The following is a 21,974-nucleotide window of genomic DNA, read 5'->3' as shown; positions in this document are numbered from 1 at the left end:
GAGCCCTTATAAGCAGTGTGAGATTAATAGGCTAGACGCAGTTCAGAAAAAAGCTGTAAGATTTATATGTCGCCGTTATGATCGTGACTTTTCATCCTCTTTTTCACTTCGTTCCTTGAATTTAACGTCGCTTAATTCACGTCGCCGCATAGCAGTATTAGATTTCTTGCACAGCATCGTAAGTTCTTTCGTTAGACTTTCAAAAAACAAGTATACTAACCTCGCGCCAGAGTCATCGACGAGACTACATCACAACTTAACTTGATGCCCTACTTTGCACGCCCCTAACACGTTTAAATCCAGCTTTTTCCCTTGTTCCATAGAAGACTGAAATTCCTCACCTGGGTCTGCTCGCTGAAGCCCATCCCAAAGTTTTGTATCTGCCAACCAAGGTGAATGGTCCTAGCACATCACCCTCATCTTTGTATCGTACTTTTCCCGGTATAATTTCGCTCTGTTAACCCACTCCTGCTATAGCGCTTATTGCTGTGCAGTATGTAAAAAAAAAAAAAAATATGAGCGCTTCAAGTGTGACTAACTCCACTATACGCACTTACATCGCCAAAATAGGTACTATTTTTCTTTTTCTTTTTTTTCTTCTAAATTTTCTTGCTGTAGCGGCACTTACTTACAGGTGACATAAATCTGACCGGACCATGCCTTGTCGTTCGATGCGTGTGTCATTTGCTAATGTAACGGCTTTCGTTATAGAAGTGCGTGGCTGTATACGAGTGACTAACCTCGGGGAACAAATACTGTTTGAATTTATGCTTACGAACTTTAAAAAAAGAAATTATGGGGTTTTACGTGCCAAAACCGCTTTCTGATTAGGAGGCACGCCGTAGTGGAGGACTCCGGAAATTTCGACCACCTGGAGTTCTTTAACGTGCACCTAAATCTAAGTACACGGGTGTTTTCGCATTTCGCCCCCATCGAAATGCGGCCGCCGTGGCCGCTTACGAACTTTGATATAGGTTAGCATATCTAGACAAAAAGAAAAAAGAAATGAGAAAGGTACAGCAAGCTATTGGGGTTGAATGTGTGTATGCCGGCACACCGTAGCACCAGAACGAGCACGGTGCTTAACGTGAAGAGTTAAACCTTATAGCATCGGCGTTCGACTGCGGCCCGGAGGTGTTCGCCCTGCTCCCCACGGCGTCTGTAGTTTTTTTTGTACCGTTAACAAACTGTTCTTTAAAAGCGCCTGTGACATATAGCACAAACAGGCCTGGGCATAGATACTTTGCAAATTTATGATGGTAGAGATACAAAATACTGAGCCGCTAAGCATTTCAGAGACAGATGTACTCGCAAACCGATTGTATCCGACTTGATACCGGCAACTTGTATGTTAAGATCCTTCGATCCGTAGGCAACTCCTTATTAAGCATCACTACAGTGGCCGCTGGAAGCTTGCAGGTGTCCACTTGCAAATTTTTCATCTCCCGCCAGCAGACCTTGCTCCTTTCAAATTTATTCTTCTAGCACGTAATAATTTATTTCGTGATTATTTTAAAGTATTACATTGCCGTTACGCAACAACTTATGCGGCCTGGTCGTACTTGCATTTGGTGGAGGCACGTACGCTGCTTAATCAGTGATTTTTTTATGTCGCCTTTATAATCTGTGTGATTCACTACTTTATGATGCAACCATCAAGCAGATGAGCGTCTTCTTTTGCTGCCTGTTTCTTTGCGCATGTACGTAATCCTCCCACACTCAGTTTCATTGAGTAAACTGCATAATATCCACTGAATAGTTAGCGCGCTATATAGGTGCGTAACAATGTTTACAAGCAATGCAACGAACCGTGTACTTTTCATTTCTATGCGTCAGTGAATGACATTAAATGTAGCACAGGGTATCGTAGTATATATAGACTTCTCACTCTAGAAGGTTGAAAAAGCGGACTTGCCGAAATATAGTACCACCCAGCTTCAAATGAGTTGCTGATATCTTCCTTGTCTCCACCGTGATAACGACATAATCAGCTATGACCCGCTGATGATGGTCTTGGAAAACGCATATTCTGATTTCACTCTGCACCCGTCGGACCAAGAAATGGTAGATCCGGTAAGAGCAGACAATGTGCCATCTAAGAGAAAATACCGACTGCCATTAACTGTGCTCGGATTTTTGTCAGAAACCTCGAAAACATGTTGTTACGTGTGGAGAGAGACATACAAAGGAACTAACTAAATGTATTTACAAGAGCAGTGCAGCCAGAGACGAAGATGGAAACCAGCTCGCTCGAAGCCCATATGCCCGTCTTCGTGTTCCTTTGCGCCATGTCTCTTGGGCTTCTGTTGGGTCGCAACACAATCCCCGGCGCAAATAGCGCCGTCCGAGTACTGTTAGATTTCTGTGGAAATCGGAGACTTGCAGGGCTTGAGCCTGGCGACGTGGACGATGTCCTTTGTTTTCGGAGCGGAGGACGTCGCAGGGATGTTGGAGCTATTTAATAGGTGACATCAGTGACTTGGCAAACCACGCGGTATGGCCCTTTGTAAGAAGACAGGAGTTTTTCGCAAAGGCTCACTCACCGGGAAGGCGACCAAAGCAGCATGAGGGAGCCCGGCGAAATGTGCACTGCAGGTTGACATGTGTTTTAGCGGCGCTTCTTGTTCTCTTGTCACACTGATCGACGAGCGCGTGTAAGTTGTCGAGCGAGGTCAGCGCGAGCGATTGCATCACGGGCATATTCACTTGCCGAGGTCGTAATTGATGGTAGCAAGGTATCTGCCGGTAGCTTGAGTTCACGGTCATACTAGAGGTAGAAAGCGGAATAGCCGGCAGTGTCAACGTGAGACCAATTACAGGCGAAGGTAATGTAAGGTATACAGCGAGGTCCGAATTGCGGTGACCCACTGAAACGCATTTCGCAAGCATGTCTGTAAGGGCCCGGTTCAGTCGCTCGGTTAGGCCGTTGGTTTGTGCATGGTAGGAGGTGGTAAGCGGACGCTGGATAGAGCAGATACGCATGATGCCAATAATGACCTTGGACAAGAAAGTAGGGACTCCGTCTGTGAGCACTTGACGTGGAGCTCCGTGCATCAAGATGACGTCGTGTAGTAGGAAATCTGTCACATTGGTTGCGCAACTGGTTGGGAGGGCAGGCGTTATGGCGCATCTGGTCGCGTAGTCAGCAGTGACAGCAACCCACTTGTTCCCCCGACGCAGATACTGGGAAAGGCCCAGGAGGTGCAAGTCAACAGCACCGAATGGATCTGTCGGGATTTCAAGGGGCTTCAGGCAACCAGCAGGAAGCAGAGATGGCTTCTTGCGGCGTTGACGTGGCTCACAAGCTGCGACATAATATCGCATGGAACGTGCAGGACCGGGCCAGAAGAAGCGGCAGTGTAACTGCAAGACACGCCGAGGTGTCCGTCCTCGTCTTCCCTTGCGCCAGGTACTTTATGCGTCTGCTGTATTGCAACAATACTCTCGCGAAAGGACGAGACACTGGGATAGCTGGTATTGCGTCTTGTTGTGGAAACAGTGCGAGTATTGAGGCAAGCTGGCCGATAACTAAGGAAAACTGCGTGCATCGATCACGTGGTCACATTAGGGGGTTATTAACAGCGGTAGAACAGGGAATGTCGCTGTGGCGAACGTTTCGACGAGGGAACTTGTCTTCGTGAGTGCAGAAACTGTTGCGGCCCTGACGCATACAAGTTCCCTCGTTGAAACGTTTTCTTCAGCGACATTCCCTCTTCTGCCGCTGTTCAATGACTTCAAGCCGCCATCTTCCTGTGAAAGTGTTTCTTGTTACGGGCATGCTGAAGGCACTTGTAAACAAAAGAAAAAGCAAAAAAAAAAACAGAACTAGGGAAACAACAAAGGTAAAGATGCAAGGGTAGTGGTTTTGGCTAGTTGGCTTTCTGTAATGGTAAGTGGTGCAGCGCAAACCAGGACAGACGGGACACTAAAAGGACGAGGAGGAGCGGTCACTGCCAAATTGAAACGTTATGGTTCAGTACAGAAGTTTACGTGGAAAACAGAAGGATAAAGGATGCGAAACTGCGACGTAAAACGGATACTATCGTCGCCCACTGTTCGCGCCGACGTTGTCTGGAAATGCCAACTCCCTCTGTGACACGGCCAGAAATGGAATTAACTTCCGCATGGGCAACTTTCCCGCGCCACGCTAGCTGTTTCGACAGTGAGGCGCATGCACTCGTCCACGTGTGCAAAAAAAAATTATATTCGTTTGCTGGAACGCGCGGGCACAGTCGCGTGCACTTGAATGTAGGCCTAGAAAACCACACCCGTTCCGTTCCTAACACTGTTTGCATGCTCCCGCAGGCGATCGCTTATACACCTGCTAGTCCGACACATGCACCACAGACCAAGGGCATTCTGTACACGGACATCGAATGCTGTCACCGCGTCCGAACCAAAGCATCAAATAGAAGCAACGTAATTGTGCGGTTCAAGTCGCGTGTAAAGCGAGACACGGCACTCAAGAAGGCAAAGAAGGCCCAACTTACTAACAAAGACGTGGGTGTCGAGAGTGCAGCTCGAGTCTATATAGATGAGAATTACATGCCCGAGAACAAACGGCTTCTGGGCGCAGCTAACGCCAAAAAGAAGGCTGTGTGTTGGCAGTACGTTTGGCCAAAGAACGGCATTATTTTTGCTCGAAAAACCAGCGACTCTGCAGTTGTTCGCATCCACACTCAAGCCGATCTTTCTAAGATGACATAAACCGCGTCGGCATACGCAGTTACACGCATATTTCTTTTCACACGATGGATGGAACTGTTCTTTTTACGCCTACTCAGTTCAACAAACCGTTTCCAGATAAGGATAGTTGCTTTCAAATTATATACTTAAACATGCAATCTGCTTTGAATAAAGGTGAACAACCCGTTTTTATCTAGCTTCAACAACTCTTTTGACATAGTTTTGCTATCAGAGACGTGGTATCGTCACGATTCTGACGTCATACCAATCCCGGGGTACAACTCGTTTTTATCTTAATCGTGCCGCGATGCGCGGCGGAGGCGTCACGTTGCTTGCGAAAAAAGGCTGCGCATGCGTTCTGCTATCAGAACATTTCTTGAGATAACAGCAACATCCAAAAGCTTACTGTCCAAAGCGCTCGATTTTCTTTTTCTGACCCGCCGTGGTTGCTCAGTGGCTATGGTGTTGGGCTGCTGAGCACGAGGTCGCGGGATCGAATCCCGGCCACGGCGGCCGCATTTCGATGGGGGCGAAATGCGAAAACACCCGTGTGCTTAGATTTAGGTGCACGTTAAAGAACCCCAGGTGGTCAAAATTTCCGGAGTCCTCCACTGCGGCGTGCCTCATAATCAGAAAGTGGTTTTGGCACGTAAAACCCCAAATATTATTATTCTTTTTCTGTTGTCTACCGCGCTCCTCACGGTAACTTGTCTGATTTTTTTTTGGTTACTTCGAAGGGGATTTGACGTTCCTTTCTGATAATTTCTTATCCTATGTTGGACGAGACTTTAATGTTGGCATGGCCACCTACAACGTCGCTCAACAGCAAATGCTGGTCCCAATTCAAAGTGCTAATCTTAATATTGTCACAAATCACCCTACGCGCGTAAGTGCCCCAACTTCTTCAACTATGGACTTCATTATCACAAATCATGCTACAACTTCACAGTCTGGTTGTATAGCCGTAGGCATTAGCGATCACCTGCCTGCATTTTTACGAGTAAAAAAAACTATTTCATGATGTTTCTGTGAAATCAAAGCGCCAGACAATTTCTAGCAGACGTCTTGAAACGTATGAGTGTCGCATTGCATCCGTAGATTGGATTTTAGTTTACGAACAATGTACGCCTGAAAACGCACACAAAGAATTTATTCAAGTTTTCCTGCCTATCTACAACGACTGCTTCCCGATCATTGATATTTCACCTTCTAAAAAAAGCACGCAAGCCATGGATGACAGCCCGACTTATGTGTCTTGTAAAAAAAGAAACACAAAATATTTGCTCAATTTATAAACAGCGAAAACCCTGAAACTATGCCACAATTCAAATCCCTATATAACAAAATTAACAGCAAAATTTGCTTTGCTAAAAATGCCTACTACAATAACTTATTTGACGTAGCCCTCTTACGCAAACCAAATGATAAACGGGGATACTTGAATCAGCTACTAAACAGGGATACCCAAACCGAGAGACTCAAAAGGTTAACCATGGGCAGACAAAAACTATGTGGCTCAAAGTTAGCCGCTGCCCTTCAATGAATTCTTTTCTATCCCCTCTTTCCCGTCCCCCAGATTAGGGTAGCCAACCAGGCACATTTCTGGTTAACATGCCTGCCTTCTCTCTTCATTTCTCCTCCTCCTACTTTCCCAGGTTGGTGGAAGCTGCTACAATCTTAACTTTTACTGTTTTCGAGGTAACCGAACACCACAGTCACTATTTTTTTGAGCCAACAGACCACAATGAGGTATTATCCACCTTTAATGCTTTACACGATAGCTAGAGCTTAGACTCATTTAATGTCCAAAGCAGGCCGGTAAAATATCCATTAGTCTTTCTCGTCCACTACTTATAACACATATATTTACCGCAGATATGCAGCTAGCAAGAGTTGCAGCCATTTACAAGAAAGGCGACATCAATATTTTGTGGAATTATAGGCCTATATCGATCCTTCCGCTTTTCTCAAAGGGACTGGGACAAATAATTCGTTGCCGTCTGCATCGTTTCTTTCTCAAGCACTCTGTAATTACTGACCATCAGAGTGGTTTTACTCCCAATAGATCAACAGAACACGCACTACTTGATCAAAAAGAACATATTGATACAAGGCAGAAACATCGTTAAACAACACGCGCAGGTTCGTGCCGCCCCCCCCCCCCCCCCAAGAGGATAACGGCGTATTGAAGAAAAAGACGACGAAATAATGACACGTGTTTTTCGCCGCACGCACTGGCATCATAGGTGGCCGTTGTCGGCGTGTACAAGAAGAGGTGAAGCGGTGCTCGAGAGAGAAGAAGAAGCAGAAGGCATTGCTGATCTCCTGTTTAGAACGCGGCAGTCCTTTTCATTTACCCCCAGGGCACAAGTTAGCCCACAATAAACAGTTGTGTCTGAACTCCCTTAACTGCTCGTTACAATTCTGGTGGAGGTGCTGGGTAATGATTTCCAGCCCAATTCGAGTTGGAGAAAGCAGCCCGGAGCCACGCCATTTCAGACGCAACGAGCTCACGCCTGTCCACCAGCGCACGAGCTGTCGCCTACGTGGTGAGCCGCCTGAGTTTCCTCTTTTGCCGGAGCAAACTATAGTAGCAGCAGCAGACAGTACTGAAATGACATCCCAGACAGCCTCAATCCGCATCGTCGTTGATCAGCCGCGAACGCCCGAGCCTTTTCACGGCGACACCTTTGAAGACGCCGAGGTCTCGTTGGAGGGCTTCGAGCGCTTCGTGGACTACATTGGATGGGACAAAAACCGGAACCTCCGCAACGTTTACTTCGCGTTGCAAGACTGTGCGCGAACGTGGTTTGAAAACCATGATGCTGTCCTCAAATCGTGGGATGACTTCCGACGGGAGATTTTGGCCACGTATCCGAGCACAGACCACCGGGAAAGAACTGAAGCCGCTTTGCAAGCAATAAGCCAACGAAACAACGAAAGCGTGGCAATGTATCTCGAATATATGTCCCGCTTATTCCGCCGGGCCGAACCGAGCATGAGCGAGGACAAGAAGCTTCGGCACCTGATGCTCGGTGTGAAGCAGGAGGTTTTTGCCAGTTTGGTTCGCAGCCCTCCACGCACCCTCGCCGAATTCCACTCCGAGGCGACAACTATGGAAAGGACACTTCAACAGCGAGCGAGACTCTACAACCGCAATAGGAACGTGGCCTCTATGGATGCGATGTCGGCAATGTTCGGGAACAGCGTCGAGGTCTTACGAGAACTCATAAGATCTGTGGTTTGAGAAGAGCTCCAGAGACAACAGCTGAACAATGACCCCACAGTGGTCTCTTCGTTAGCAGAAGTGGTTCGCGAAGAAGTGAGACAAGCCGTCCGCGAACAGCACCCACCAGCACAGCCGCAAGCGTCGTCACCGGTACGGCCGACGGTATCGTACGCCGAGGTACTCAGAGGACCTCCAGGACGTACTTTCGTCGCGGCAACTGCGCATGTACCGGAACCTCGGTTCTTGCCGTCTCCGCCTGAGACGATATCCCGGAAGGCTGACATATGGCGCCCTCCTGACAGAATCCCACTGTGCTACCACTGCGGCGAAGCTGGTCATCTCTACAGCATGTGCGAATACCGCAGAGCAGGACTTCGGGGGTTTTCCGTAAACGCTCCTTGCCCAAGTAACGGTTAACGCCCTTTTCAAATCCAGTAGTATTTGTCAACGCGCCAAAGCCCACAGTATTCACAGCAACATCAACCTCGGTCAATAGTGCCGCTGAGGTATCGATCACCGAGCCCGCGTCTATCCTCAAGCACCACAAGGCGACGCTCCCAAAGCCCACGTCGGGAAAACTAATACCGGCGACCTGTGGAGGTGAGGCCGCTGTCGACGCAAGAACGGAGCCTCCAGCGCTGATTCTGAAATATAACGACGGACGCGAGAGCAGTTGCGGAGAGAGTGACGTTGCTTCCGATTTATGTGTGTTTATAGACGGCTGCGAAATTACTGCTTTAGTACTCAAATGCGCAGACCATTCCGTTATGAGTAAAGTACTTGCCAGAAGACTGAAAGAAGTTCTGACTACTTGGAGAGGACCGCAAATTAGAACCGCCGGAGGACACCTTTTCAACCCGGTGGGCAGATGCACTTCTAGAATCGGAATACGCGGCTGTACATACGTCGCCAGTTTCATTGTCCTGTCAGAATGCTCAAGGAATTTAATGATTGCTATTGACTTTTTGCAGGCGAATGGTGCAGTAATCAACTTGCAGCAATCCTGTGTGTCGTTCTCAACGAAGCACGCCATCGCGATGTTCGAGTGTGAAGAACAATTTGATGCACTTCAGGTTATAAACGACGACTTCACGATACCCCCAAGATCCAGCGTAGCTGTCGCCTTAAGCACCTTATTCAGCGACTATGAAGGAATAGCAGACAGTAACACTGGGCTTTTACTCGAAAAATTGATCTGCATGGCAAGGGGTCTTGTTCGGCTGCGTGACGGGTGTTCAAATGTCTTCCTGACTAATTTTGGGAATGAAGTCCAGCGTGCTTGAAGAGAACCGTCATTGCCCGCCTTAACGATTATGAACAGATTACGGCTTTGAGCCCTTCTGATGCTGCACTACTGGATTTTGACAACGTAGACTCCATACTCGCATCCGGCAACATCGAAGCAGCACTATCACCGAGCCAGAAGCAGCAAATAGAGAACCTTGTACGAGAATTCGCCTCGTGTTTCTCAACAAAATTTAAAGTCTAGAGAACATCCATCTCCAAACACCGTATCATTGTCAACGAAGCTGTGAGACCTGTTTGCTAGCATCCCTATCGAGTGTCACCGAAGGAAAGAGAGAGAGAGAGATCATCAACAAACAAGTCGAAGAAACCATTAGAGACGACGTAATTCAACCATCGACCAGCCCGTGGGCTTCGCCTGTGGTGCTCGTAAAGAAAAAGGATCAGACCTTGAGCTTCTGCGTTTATTATCGGAAGCTAAAGGTCGTCACAAAGCGGGATGTCTATCCGCTTCCGAGGATCGATGACACCCTCGATAGACTACGGGATGCGAAATTCTTTTCCTCTCTCGACCTCAAAAGCGGATACTGGCAAATAGAAGTGGACGAAACGAGATCGTGAGAAGACAGCACTGGTAACACCAGACGGACTATACGAATTCAAGGTACTTCCGTTCGGCCTCTGTTGCGCATCTGCCACCATTTAGCGGATGATGGACACTGAGCTCTCCGAGTTAAAGTGGCAGTCCTGTGTGGTTTATCTTGATGATGTCGTGATTTTTTCTACCACCTTTGTTCAGCATGTCGAACGACTAAGGACTGTGCTCAAAGCTATTAGTTCAGCAGGGCTGACGATAAAGCCACAAAAATGTCACCTCGGCTTCCATGAGTTCCTCTTCCTCGGCCATGTGATTAGTTCCGAAGGCATGCATCCTGACCCTGAGAAGACCGCAGCAGTAGAAAAGTTTCCTACACCAACCGATAAAAAGGCCGTTAGGCTTTTCCTAGGACTTTGTGCGTACTACAGGCGCTCCATCAAAAAAATTTTCGAATATTGCCGAGCCGTTAACGCGATTAACGAAAGCAGATATGCCTTTCGTCTGGCTAAGTGATCAAGAAGGTGCATTCAATGAGCTACGACGGCGACTTCAAAACCACCCGGTCCTTGCGCACTTTGATGAGGAAGCGGAAACGGAAATCCACACAGACACCAGCAATTTAGGATTCGGTGCCGTCCTCGTGCAATGGCAAAACGGAGAAAAAAGAGTGATTGCATACGCTAGCCACACTCTTTCGAGGGCTGAAACCAACTATTCAGTCACAGAAAAATAATGCCTCGCAGTAATATGGGCCATAAGAAAATTCCGACCATACTTATACCGCCGTTCCGAGCAATCAGCGACCATCACTCACTGTGCTGGCTTGCAAACCTGAAAGATCCTTCTGGACGACTTGCTAGATGGAGTCTGAGGCTGCAGGAATACAACATAACGGTCGTGTACAAGTCAGGTCGCAAGCACAGTGACGCTGATTGTTTATCACGTGCGCCGGTCGAATCTGCTCCTGTGAAAGATGGACACGACTTTCCATTTCTTGGAGCCGGGACCACATCTGAGATGGCCAAACACCAACAGTCTGACGCCGAGTTGCTCCTACTCATCAGGTACCTCGAGGGACACCCTGCCCATGTTCCGCGAGTTTCCTTCCGGGAATTGTCATCGTATGTAATGAAAAATCGTGTACTGTACAAAAGACATTTTGAGCACAGCACAGAGAAATTTATACTCGTCGTTCCTTCAGCTTTGCGATCCGAAATCTTCCGATCAGAAGCCTGTCACGATGACCCATCAGCAGGACACCTTGGAGTGAGCAGAACGTTCGCCCGAATTCATGCTAAGTGCTACTGGTCAAAGCTATTGAATTCAGTACAACATTCTGTACGAACATGTCGGGATTGCCAAAGACGCAAAACGCCTCCATTAAAACCCGCAGGCCTCCTTCAACCAATAGGACCTCCAGGAGCCCCGTTCGAACAAGTAGGAATGGACTTGCTCGGTCCCTTTCTGACATTGTCATCAGGGAAACGATGGATTGTAGTAGCGACTGATTACCTAACCCCATATGCCGAGACGTCCTCTCTAATCAGTGCAACGGCCGTTTAAGTGGCTGAATTCTTTGTCACCAAGATAGTATTACGACACGGTGCCCCTGCAATTATTATCACGGACCTAGGAACTTCGTTCACAGCCGATTTGACGCAATCCATTATGAAACTGACTTATACGAGCCACAGGAAAACAACTGCCTATCACCCTCAAGCAAATGGGATAACCGAGCGATTGAACAGGACGCTGACCGATAGGTTGTCAATTTACGTAGACTTAGAGCACCGTACATGGGGCAAGATGCTACCCTATGCAACATTCGCCTACAATACCGCATTGCAAGAGACCACTCAAGTATCCCTATTCCAGCTTGTTTTTGGTCGAACAGTTACCACACCCTTGGATGCAACGCTGCCTGTCAGCGGCAGTACAGAACAGAACCCTGACATCAGCGACTTTACACAGAGGGCCGAAGAAGCAGGTCAGCTGGCGCGACATCGCATTCAACAAAGGAAGCGCATCGACTCGGACCGATACAATTTGCAGTGAAAGGAAGTCGAGTATGCTCCAGGCGACAGAGTATGGGTGTGGACTCCCGTGCGGACGCGCGGCCTGTCCGAAAAGCTTTTGCGCCGTTATTTCGGCCCTTACCGAGTACTTCGCTGCATCAGTCCCCTGAACTACGAAGTTACACCAGAAGGACAAGTGAGCTCATCACGATGCCGGCGTCGCACCGAAACTGTAGATGTGATCAGACTCAAGCCATATTATGACAGGCAGTGAATATTCTACCAGTCATCCATTCTGTGCCATATACCACTTCAGTATGGACAACAGCTTGTGAACAATTTCGTCGCTTTAGCATCGGGACGGTGCGTTTTGGAGGGGGGATAATTATACAAGGCAGAAATATGTTTAAACAACGCGCGCAGGTTCATGCGCCCGAAGAGGACAACGGCGAATTGGAGAAAAAGAAGACTAAATAATGGCACTTGGCACTTGTTTTTCTCCGCACGCACTCGCATCGTAGGTGGCCGTTGTCGGCGTGTACTAGAAGAAGAAGAGGTGAAGCGACGCTCGAGGGAGAAGAAGGCATTTTTGATCCCCTGTTTAGAACGCGGCAGTCCTTTTTATTTACCCCCAGGGCACAAGTTAGCCCACAATAAATAGCTGTGTTTGAACTCCCTTAAATGTTCGTTACAATATACTAAATAACTTTGAATCCCAACTACTAACGTTAGGAATATTTGTAGACTTCAGCAAGGCGTCCGACACGCTCAACCACGAGCTTCTTTTCGCAAAACTAGGACACTATGGTGTGCGGGGGCACGCCCTTAATGTATTTAACTCATACTTAAACTCCCCTTCCCAGTAAGTAGCAATTGGAAACTATTCGTCTGAAGTCCTGCAAATCAGAAATGGGGTCCCGCAAGACAGTTTATTGGGACCTCCGCTCTTGAATATTTAGGTCAATGACATCATTAATATCACTAAAGAGCCAAAATTCATTAGGTATGCAGATGATACATTCCTAGTTTTTTTTTCGTCCGATAACATTCTGAATATAACTGACACTGCTAATCGAGTTCTTTAATTATTGGCGAAATGGTAATTGTACAATGCACTAAAAATTAACGAAGGTAAAACAAAGGCAATGGTTTTTCACTCGAAGAACAAGTACATATCTAATCCACTGCATATAGTGTTAAATAATAGTAATATTGATCATGTTGATGAATTCACTTCTCTTAATGTAGTATTTACTACTACTGTGACATGGGGCGCTTACATAAATATAACTTGCATTACTCTTTCCAGATTTATCGGAATTTTTTACGCAACAGACATAGTTTACCCGTCAAGAGTAAGCTAAGTGTATACTACTTTTTCTTTTACCCATACCTAAATTACTGCTTTCTATTCTCGGTTAACACCATTGTTTCGAATGTTCAAAAATTATTTGTTTTTCAACAAAAAAAAAATGCTCCGGATAATTGCTGATACCTGATATGGCGTCCCAACACTTCCCCTACGCTTAAAATATAATATTGTTGGTGTAAATAAATTCTTTGAATAGAAGTTTGCCTGTTTTTATAAAAAACGACAGCAAAAAGTGATCCCTCCTTTAATGGCATAGTAAAACTCCCTCCGCATATTACGCCATGTGAAACTAGAAAACGACATACTTATACATTGTCTCGTTGTAGAACTAACTATGGTTTCGCAATGCTGATGTACATATTGTCTAAATGTTTAACCACGGAATTCTATGATAATTTATGCTATACGTCATTTTCTGCTATTCGAGACTCAATCGTGACTTAGCTCTCGTTGGCCTTATATTCTAGAGCATTTGACTTTTCTTTTATTATTATAAGGTTACACTGTTTCACGTTAATACAAATATTTTTTGCACCATGTATTTAATATGCGAGTATTCACTACATGGTATAATTGCATTTGAAGTTCCATATATCATTGTATAAAGATCTACGTAACTCTTGTGCTCACAATGTCCGAGGTACTTCAGTGCCCTACACATATTGTACTTTAATATTGCTGAAGTTTTTCCTTTTTTTTTCTCCTGTCGCAACTGTCAATGTTGTGAAGTGGGTTCGAGAGCTTTGTCAAGCGGTCGTATAGACTGCTTTTCTTCTCTTACCCCCTGTTTGTACGGCACACTGTAGTGCAAACTGAAATAAAGCTTTGATTGATTGATTGATTGATTGATTGATTGATTGATTGATTGTTCAGCAGATGTGTGCCGCTGAGACCATCTCATCATACCAGGTCTACAGCGACGCAACCGATGAGCGCGAGTTGTATACTGCGACCGCCTTTCATGTCGACGGCACCAACAAAATCAGCGTTCCGACACACCTCCCTTCCCGGGAACGAAACAGCCTACGACCTGGGTCCAGAACTGACGGGCCGAGCAGGTGATGTGCAAATACTGGGAACTGAGCGAGACAGGATGATCAGCTTTAACGAGATCACCAAACACTATAAATTGGGAAGGGCCCATTTCTCTTCGGCACATTCCTCGCTAAGCGGACGGCAAGCGGCGGCGTGGCGCCTTTTTACAAACAGTATGCATATCCGAACCCCGTGGCCTACCGCCGCTACTGCCCGGACCTTTACACAGATAGCTGTAGATTCTATCGAGAAAGGGCGGACCTACAACATATCCTTTGGGCTTGTCCTCGGACACCCACGCAAAACAAAATACACAAGACCAGAGAGCTGCAGTGCGATGGGAGACCACGTTGCTCAGCTGTGCACCGGAAGACCAAATTAAGGCGATGCAGCAGGCCGAAGATGCCCCCAGGGCCCAAGGGCTCGAGGCTGTCATCTAGGTAGAGAGGCCTAGGTCTCAAATCTGATTTCCTAAAGTAAAGTTTATTCCTCCTCCTCCGACCATCCTTCGACCAAACCGCGCGCGATCGGCCGTCGAACCGACAACGCGAAAGCCACAACAACTTCACTTGTATGCATAATTAATCGCGCTCAAAATGTGTCAGAACATGTCTGCGAAGTTGAAAGGCACAAGCTTCAACCCTCTCAAGCCGTGCACATGAAGTTTGAACCAATGTTGATTCTGTTTAGCAGAGGTTAGGCCTGACGCCGTCGAGTTGGTGCACCCGCTACCGGCGGACCTGAGAGAGAGAGAAAGCAAGGGTAGGAAAGGCAGGGAGGTCAACCAGAACAGCATCCGGTTTGCTACCCTACACTGCAGGGGCTGGGGGAAATGGGAATAGAAAGAGGAAGAAAGGGAGAGAGTAAGTACTGAGTACGTGTGGGCGGACCTGAACTGCAAAGTAAACTGTTAAGACGAAGGAACCTGCTTTTATAGTCCAATTCTGGCCTTAGCGATTTGATATCAACTACTCTTCAATTTGCACGGTGCGTACACAAAAAGCGGCAAATGGCGACTGGCGACATTGCGCTGTGCTGACATCTGTACCTCGCCTATCCCGCATACGCTATCGATCGCATTCGCTACGTAGACGGGTGGGAACGTACTTGCTGTTATGCTGACACATTTAATAATTCCAGAGAAGCACTTTTTTTTACCTCTCCGTCAAACGGGAAACACGATAGATTGCAATCGGTACAGCAGAATAAACAACTGGCTCGCTCAGTTATAGCGACGGTGTCAGCGATCGATGGCATCCGTTTTTTCGCGAGAGAACGAGTCCTTATGCGAGCACAGTTTTCTCTGATAATGCTTTGTGGCTCGTTCAAACTGTAAGTATGACGAAGTTAAAGAAAAGCAAGAATCAGTGATAAATTAACATACCGAAATATATGTATCTGGATCACAGTTACCGTTGTTTAAGTGGCTCGGCCGCTAATTTTGGCTCGTAGAATAGAATATTGCAGCTCATATGCGTAGATATGTATGTCTAGCTACGTTTTGGCGTTATTTCATATCAGCAATGTACCTTTCCCCCAATATCTATCGCTAACAACGATCGGCGGCTGCAGATGTAGATGTAAACAAGTACACAGTTTTGGTAAATCCAACGCGGAAGGCAGCGCTCGAAGACTTGTTGAATATGCGAAATATCTAAAGAACGTGTAAAAAGAATACAAAAAGTGAGGTGCAAGTGCAGAAGTCAGCGGCCATAAACTCCAAGGCAGCAGCGTCGGAAGAGGGAACCCAGCGTGCCTTTATGGGCCGCACTGTCAGAACAGCATGCACACTCAGAGGCCTGCTCACCTAGTAGTCGGTGAGCGTTACATGGCCTCCAGGAACAACGTGCTGCCCCTGAGGAGCTATTTATAATGAATCGCGATTTACGAAACTCACGAATGACGCGCACTCAAAATGGGCGCAGGTACACAAATCAAGCTGCAAGCCCCCGGCACCCTTGCAAAACGTTTCCGGTGGCGCGCGGCAGAGGGAAGCGCAGGAAAAAAAAAAAAAAAAAGAAGAGCCGATTGGTACTAAGGAGATATGACTTCAGAAATCACCGGCTACAATACGTAAACTACAATATCTGCCTAAAGTAATTAGCTTAAGAGTTAATTAGCGAAACTTTGTTTAGTCAAATATTCATTTTCATTTCTTGTGCGATAAATGTTCACCTCTGAGAGTAAACTAGCTCAATATGTATAATTATGCATGCAACGGGTAAACTGCATGTACGGGTAAACTTTAAAAATTCACTTAAAAAAAAAGAAAAGCGAAGCGTACATATGCATGGGTTTAAACACGTGCTCTTACCGTTCTCGCTGCTCACAGTTATCGGGTCACCCTTTGTTGAGTTCCACCGCGGTCTGATCGGAGCAACCGGCTGCCGCTGTCGTTGTCGGGGCGTCGGCGAAAAATATGAACGACCGCTCCTCTCCCCTTTCCCTCAACCTCACCTGCTTCGCCGCACTCTGGTTGAGTAGTTTAACCTCGTGTGTTTGCGGGTATGGCGAGCGCTTTCAGTGTAGTCGCTTCCTGCGAAGCGAGAACAGATTGGCGAAACATGCGGCGAGCATTGAAGTTCAGCCGCACAAAGCTGAGCATGCTGTCGTCAGGTGAGACTTTTCACGGTGATTTTTTCTTCCATCTGCGGAGCCGCAAACGTTCGTCCGCGGTTGCGCATCCGCTATAGGCTAGTCTGTCATTGCCTTCATGATCTACCGGAGTGAATACTCGTTTTGGGGAGAAGCTGTTGGCCTCTATAGTTGGTCGGCATTTTTTTCGTGTTCGCCTACGGCAGCAAAAATGTGGGCAGCAGTGCAGGGCCAGGAGCACTGGCTCGCCCCACCGTAAGACGGACGGAGGCTTCAAGCAGTCAGCAAAGTGAAGAGGGCAGGGCACACATTCTTTGGAGTCACGCGCTCAACATACAGAACAACATAGGTTTCAATAAAAGAACGAGTACGAAGCAATCATCTGATCCACGCAATTGGATATATATATATATATAAGGCGCTCCTGATAACAATGCAAAGCACGTAGCGCTCCCCGCGTACATTTCCCGGTAGGGATTACTGTTGCGCAACGTGCCGCGCTGACGGCAGCTTGCGACGCGCAGAGTGATTTCCGTAGCCTTTCGTGTATAGAAGAACCAGCCGAAGAACTGATTGAAAGGTTGTTGCAGCACCTCTATGGGCGGCGGCGTGCTGTCAAAATTACCATTACCGGCATTACTCTAAGGCAATAAAGCATTGCTCACCTCCATCAGCAGTTGCAGTGGTGGTTTTAACCAGCTTCGCTGGGCATCCACTTTCACAGGGCCGGGATGGCGAATCGATTTTCTCTTTTTTTTTCTGTTTAATTCACTCTGTGCTGGAGCGCGGGATGGGCGGACAGAAGGGGGGAAAGGGTAGGCGGCCGCAGTACACGCCTCAGACGTGATGCGTCTCGGCGGTAGCAGTACGATGTGTTCTTACATTGCTTCAGTGATAATCGCATTAAGGTCGACATTAATGGTGAAATGAATTCTGCTGGAATTCTTCCTCATTTCCCCCCTTCCCTTTAAACAGAGTGTTAGGCATGGAGGACTGTTACCACAGGCCAACCTCTTTAGGCCCCTCTAGCGTGAGTGAAGAACTAGTCTCGAACTTGTGGATGAGCGCTCGTGCTCATCGTTCTCATGCTGAGTGAACTGCCGTACTGGTGCCACACTTAAGGGCATCGATTCAACGTCGACAATTGCATCGAGGCACGCCATGCCAAGCGCAGGCAGAGGCACCGGTATTTCGTCTAGTAATTTTGGCATGTAATATTATTTGGTGACTCCTACGTGGACTCGTGCTGTACGGCAGAACTGGAGTCTACGGTCGTTAATATGTACGACGGAAATCCTGTGCCATTGCCATTTTTGAAATGCATCCTTTGATGTTTTGACAGACTCGAGGAAAGGTGCAGGGGTTGCACCATAGTGAAGCATTGCCTGTCACCTGTGGATACATACATACATACATACATACATACATACATACATACATACATACATACATACATACATACATACATACATACATACATACATACATACATACATACATCATACATACATACATACATACATACATACATACATACATACATACATACATACATACATACATACATACATGCTTTCTTGCCACACACGCAGGAGCAAAAAAGGAACAAAAAACGGTAACAGCGTAACAAAAACAATGCATAGCGGATATTTTACCGTGGTAAAGTAATGAGAATGCAAGCAAGATTTAATTTTCCCTTTTTGTTTCCGTTTGAGAATGGTCTGCAATTGTGTTTTCGCGATATATATATATATATATATATATATATATATATATATATATATATATATATATATATATATACGAAGGCAGCAACAGAGAGCACACAGGGGAAATTACTTGTACTTACTACTTTCATTAAAGAAATGGTAAATTAACGGTAATGAAGGTGGATGAAAAAACTTGCCGCAGGTTGGGCTCACGTCTTCGCATTACGCGTGCGATGTTCTAACGAACTGAGCTACCGCGGCGCCATTTCTTCATCCATGTTCTTGGATATTTATGTTTTACTACTCGAACTAACCTTGGGAGTGTTAGGCAGCGCCACCACTCACAAACCTTGGCGGCGGATGTGGAACATCCTTCCGGCCGCAGGCCTCACGAGTACGTGATGTTTGACCCATAAGAGATCACGTAGTCGTGACGCCTGCGGCAGGAAGGATGTTCCATATCTGCAGCCAAGGTATGTGAGTGGTGGCGCTGCCTAACACTCCCAAGGTTAGTTCGAGCAATAAAACAAATACCCAAGAAAATTTTCATTCACTTTCATTGCTGTTAATTTACTATTTCTTTAATTAAATTAGTAAGTACAATTTCCCCTGTGTTGTCCTTGGTGTCGTTGGTTGTGTGATCTTTGCGAATGCGAGGAGAACATTGGCCACTTATTGTGTCATTGTCCTCAATTTCAAGCGCAAAGACAATCTTTGACCTACAGATTGAGGAAATTAGGTGATCGTCCTCTGAGTGAACAGACAGTACTAGAGCACCATCCCTACCCGCCGTGATTGCTCAGTGGCTATGGTGTTGGGCTGCTGAGCACGAGGTCGCGAGATCGAATCCCGGCCACGGCGGCCGAATTTCGATGGGGGCGGAATGCGAAAACACCCGTGTGCTTAGATTTAGGTGCACGTTAAAGAACCCCAGGTGGTCAAAATTTCCGGAGTCCTCCACTACGGCGTGCCTCATAATCAGAAAGTGGTTTTGGCACGTAAAACCCCAAATATTATATTATTATTAGAGCACCATCCCCACCAATCATCGGCTCAGAAGGCCCGCGAGGCACTTTTGTGCTTTCCCAGATCATCTGGTTTGCGCGAGCGGCTTTAACTCAAGTACTGTCCGTACACGTCTCTGCACCTCTCTCCCTTCTCTCTCTCTCTGGCTTCCTTTACGAATAATAAGAATTGAGCCCCTCAGTTAACCCTCTTTCTTTTCTCTCTCTCTCATATATATATATATATATATATATATATATATATATATATATATATATTTTATTTCTTTTTATAAATATGGTACCTTTCTCTTCCTAAATATATAAAAAGACTGTTGCGAGAAAATACTGTATCCCTTGAAAAACGCCCTTCCAGCGACCGATAGTGTCGGGTAAATAATCCAAAGATAACCGTGAAGTTGTTTCTCGTCTTTCTAAATACGTTTGACCCATTGAAATATATATATATATATATATATAAACGAGAAGGAAGGTGGTTAACCGAGGTGCTCGATTTTTTATTAGTCATATCATAAGAACCCAACAAACGCTGACACCAAGGACAGCATAGGGGAAATTACTTGTGCCCAATAACAGAAAATAAAGAAGCGATAAATTAATGGAAATGAAAGTCGATGAAAAAACAACTTGCCGCAGGTGGGGAACGATCCCACTATCTTCGCATTACGCGTGCGATGCTCTCACGATTGAGCTATCGCGGCCCCATTTCCTATCCGCTTTCTTGGGTGTTTATGTTTTCTAGTAGAACCCTGGGAGTGTTAGCCCAGGGTTCTACATACGGAGGGTCTCGAATCCGCCAACATTGATGCCTTGAGGTAACATGTGTGGGTTTAGTGACCGGTGGCCTTCACACATAAAAAAGGTCACGCTCTGGTGATGCCTGCGGCAGAAAGGATGTTCCTCATCCGCCGCCAAGGTTTGTGAGTGGTGGTGCTGGCTAACGCTCCCAGGGTTCTACTAGGGAAACATAAATACCCAAGAAAGTGGATGCGGAACCGGCGCCGCGGTAGCTCAATTGGTAGAGCATCGCACGCGAAATGCAAAGGTTTTGGGATCGTTGCCCACCTGCGGCAAGTTGTTTTTTCATCCACTTTCATTTCCATTAATTTATCGCTTCTTTATTTTCATTGATTAAGCACCAGCAATGTCCCCTATGTGGTGTCAGTGTTTGTTGGCTTCTGCTTAATGTATATATATATATATATATATATATATATATATATATATATATATATATATATATATATATATATATATATATGCTGTAACTTATAAAGTTTTCTTTCACTCAACGCTTTAATTTGAAAAGTAATTGCAATTCCCTCATGACTCACGAGTGAGGCCACGGTGAGACACCGTATTTATTTGTAGCATCTAACACTTTTTGACATGACACCTAAAAATGCACGAGCGTTTCTAATACCTCCATCGGGATGCGGCCCGGCTGGAGCTTGATGCGTGCCAGTTCATAACAGATTCCTCTAAAACACGCGCGCGCGCACGCACGCACGCACGCACACACACACACACACACACACACACACACACACACACACACACACACACACACACACACACACACACACACACACACACACACACACACACACACACACACACACACACACACACACACACACACACACACACACACACACACACACACACACAAACACACACACACACACACACACACACACACACACACACACACACACACACACACACACACACACACACACACACACACACACACACACACACACACACACGCACACACACACGCACACACACACGCACACACACACACACACACACACACACACACACACAGAGAGAGAGAGAGAGAGAGAGAGAGAGAGAGAGAGAGTGAGATAGAGAGAGAGATGCAAAGGTCATTGTACGAGCAGGTGAATGAGCTGGGCACGAAATCCACAAAGGACATCCCCGTCACCAAAACACCTTGCCCCTCGCCTCTTCGAACAGGTGAAATTGTCATCCTCCGATTTTTTCCCCACTCATTCATTTGCTCGATCATGTGCTCATCTAGCACGATTCACTTTGTATAAGTCAAGCGTGTTTATTGAGGCGGGCTCGGCCTCTTATCTGTAGATGGCGGCGAATGGTTCTTCAGAACGCTTTCTTTACCATTCTTTCCTGTCGTCGTGAAACTTATCACTTCGTCTGCGGCTGAATTCAGAACGGGTAAAGTTCGACGAACGCCGGATGTGCCGCCGCTATCGCATCTCGAAGCCATTTGCAATGACCGGGTGAGGCACGAAGCCGAGTCTTTCATTTATTTCTGATGTTTTTCGTTGCATAATGCGTCTCGAGGTCGGAAAAATGGCTGTGGCTTAGCTAAGGTTAAGCCCAGGATGCGAAGCATACTAGCCTTTATTTTAGTTGTTGAACCACTGTTTAGCCTGGTGAACTGCTGTTGCTTGGCTATATTTGGTTCGGCTAGA

The 21,974-nt window shown here is 46.5% G+C and overlaps 1 protein-coding gene across 1 annotated transcript in view; it reads right to left on the bottom strand.

Annotated features, from left to right (window-relative positions):
- LOC142585020 (sodium-coupled monocarboxylate transporter 1-like) overlaps positions 1-16,595 on the bottom strand; it is an 87,290-nt gene extending 70,695 nt beyond the window's left edge. Inside the window, exon 1 of the mRNA XM_075695453.1 lies at positions 16,495-16,595. The gene's annotated coding sequence lies outside the window, so the exon portion shown is untranslated. The remainder of the gene's footprint in view (positions 1-16,494) is intronic.
- Positions 16,596-21,974: the final 5,379 nt, after the last annotated feature.

Source organism: Dermacentor variabilis, chromosome 6 (genome assembly GCF_050947875.1).
Source record: "Dermacentor variabilis isolate Ectoservices chromosome 6, ASM5094787v1, whole genome shotgun sequence".
NCBI classification, from domain to species: Eukaryota; Metazoa; Arthropoda; class Arachnida; order Ixodida; family Ixodidae; genus Dermacentor; species Dermacentor variabilis.
Note: the sequence above shows the minus strand (reverse complement) of the source record. Positions and strands in the feature narration are given on the sequence as shown.